We start from the raw sequence: 2,657 nt of genomic DNA on the forward strand, positions 1-2,657 counted from the left end.
GGCAGTCCTTACAAATGAGATGGATATCACTGAGAAACGAGTGGCATTTATTTGGTATAAAGGGCAAGGGGCAAAGAGAAGTGTCCCCTGTGGCAGTGTGAGCAACAGGCAGCCTCTGTAGATCTACTCCTGCATTTTTTTATCAAAGTGCTGTACTTGTAGTGTTGCAAGCTGTACTGCAGCACGTGGGACTGGTGTTAGGTGGGTGTTAAATCCTTGAAGGAAGGGAAACCAAAACTAAGGAGGAGCTGTTGGAAGTTTCAGCTTCTGTTTTGCTGTAGAAGCTTGTATGGAGTAAGTTTGCTTCTGTTCGGGATCAAATAGATTGAGCAAGATAAGCAAAATGGAACAAAATTTATTGATATCCAAAGGTATGGCTTGGATAGTGAAGGGCAGTTTGTGATCTTTACTTAATAACAGCTTTGAGGATTTTCTCGTGCCCTCTAATCAGAGTGATGTGTGTGTTCTGTTTTCTCTGCAGGCGTCGGCTGATCTCCCAGCGATCTTCTCTGGAGACTCTGGAGGACATCGAGGAAAATGCCCCACTGCGGAGGTCATTAGTTTTACCCTCTTTCTGGTTTCTTGTCCATAAAACACATGTACATGTGGACTTGTTGTCTCTTCCCATGAAAGTAGCTGGATGTTCATATTAAGATGTTCTTCATAGTGAGTAAAAGTGCTGAAACCTCACATGCCCTGCAAGGTGATAGGTGACATGAATTACACATTCCCTGGCTTTAGGTCATTAAACAAAAGAGTCAATATTTAAATGAAATGTCAGGAATTAAAATGTCAGATTTGATTCATAGAAAAGTTTAGTTGTCACTAACATGAATGACTAGCCCCTAATGTATGTGGTACATTAGAAGAATAAGTACAGATGGTTTAATACAGTAAGTTTTTGTAGGCTAGTAGTTTTAGTATTCTTATTTTTTATGGATTTTTGTTTGTTTGTTTTCTTAACACATGCAATCTTATTTTGGTTACCAGCACATTGGCTGGTTGGTTTGTGACTGCTACCCCATTAAGAAATCTGCCCCTATCCCTGTTATATCAGCAACTTCAGTGTGGTTTTATTTCTGCATCTGGGAGACCACAGCTTCCTTCTCTGGGGACTGCAGTGATTAGTCACTAGGCAGTCCTCTGGGGTGATGGAAAATGGAGCCAACTGCTTAACAGTTCAGAAACTGGCTGGTCAGTAATCTAACCAGTGCATGGGGTGCTTCCAGGTCAGCTGTTTGGCAAGACAGCAGCATAAGTTTGAATGTCTCTTCATTTTAGGACCTGTAATCCAGTTGGTTTGTATTGGTGATTAGCCTATAGCCTTGTTTATCCACATGCAGATTGGCTGTCTCTCCCTACCTCGAAGCAAAGACTTAATAGCAGAGGCTGTACCAATTGGCCTATTACCAACACTTGATTATTTTTACAAAGCTTACCACTGCATGCTTACCAGCATGTTATGAAGCATTCTCATAAGTGGTTCAAACTCGTTTAATTGGCAAAAGATATAAACAAAGTATGGTTTGCCAGGCAGTATTTTTACTTGCTAATTTGCAGAATTGGTGGCAGAATGTCTCTCTTGGTGGTATTTTCCTGCTAATTGCAACCAGAGGGTGAGGGAATCTCAAGGATTTTACTAACAGGAGGAAGGCAGAAATGGCAAAGTGGTGGGGTCTCCCTTTCAGGGTGTGCCAGGATGTTGTTTGGGTACAGAAGAGGGGACTAGCAGTCTCTGGTGGCTTGAGACCAGTGGTCTGTGGTTTCAGTCCGACAAAAGAACCTCTCAGGGTTGGGAAGCTGCTGAACTCTGCCCATTCAGAGGAGAGGATAGAAAATACAGGTTAGGGAAGCTCAACACAGAGGGACTGTGCTGATCCCGTGTGCCAGCAGAGGATGCTTGTCCCTTAGCTCCCACGCAGTCCAGCAGCTCAGGCTGCACAGTGAGTGCAGGAGTAGTCTCCAGTGCCTGAATGCCGTGCTATGCCTTGCAACACTGCACAGCACTGAGATGAAACAGAGAAAGCTTTCTCATGTGCTGTAGTTTCAGCTGATTAGAAAGAGCAAGGGTGGAAAGCGGTGGGGGAGGATGCTGCTATTTGTCTCATGTCTCCTCCCTCTGGCAATTTCTTTCTCTAACTGCAGCTTATAACGTGTGTTCAGATGTAAAATAGATTTAAGGCTTAATGTTTTGAAGAATGAAATTTTTTTTCCTGAGGTAATTTATTTTATTTTCAGTTGTTTTGTATACTGTCAGGAACATGAAAAGTAATATTTAGAGGTAAAAGCAAATAGGAATTATCCTTGCAAATGAAAGAATTTAAATCTTTCTAAAATTAAAACAAGAAAGAACTTTGCTCAATGGCTCCTTTATCAATAGCTGCGGAGGATACAAAAACGTGGGTGTTGGTGCGAGTGGGAAAATTGGATATTCACCAGGATTTGGTTGAGTTTAATTTCTTTTTCTCTGAAAGCTTGGGCTAAGCTGTCACAGCAGATTACAGGAAGTTTTATTTTGCTGAGATTGTTTTATGATTATTTTTTTTTACATGAAGGGAGGGGGATGGTGCCTCTTATTATTATTTTAAATATTTTTTTTTGTTTGGACTGTCACGTTTCCAGACTTATTGTCTTTATTGTTCTTGCTGATTCCTAGC

The 2,657-nt window shown here is 41.4% G+C and overlaps 1 protein-coding gene across 1 annotated transcript in view; it reads left to right on the plus strand.

Moving 5' to 3' along the window:
- The first annotated feature begins 488 nt into the window (after nucleotides 1-488).
- The window catches only part of CABLES1 (Cdk5 and Abl enzyme substrate 1), a 35,663-nt gene continuing 33,494 nt past the window's right edge, over nucleotides 489-2,657 (plus strand). Inside the window, exon 1 of the mRNA XM_009084797.1 lies at nucleotides 489-553. The gene's annotated coding sequence lies outside the window, so the exon portion shown is untranslated. The remainder of the gene's footprint in view (nucleotides 554-2,657) is intronic.

This window comes from Acanthisitta chloris, unplaced genomic scaffold (genome assembly GCF_000695815.1).
Source record: "Acanthisitta chloris isolate BGI_N310 unplaced genomic scaffold, ASM69581v1 scaffold9361, whole genome shotgun sequence".
NCBI lineage: Eukaryota > Metazoa > Chordata > Aves > Passeriformes > Acanthisittidae > Acanthisitta > Acanthisitta chloris.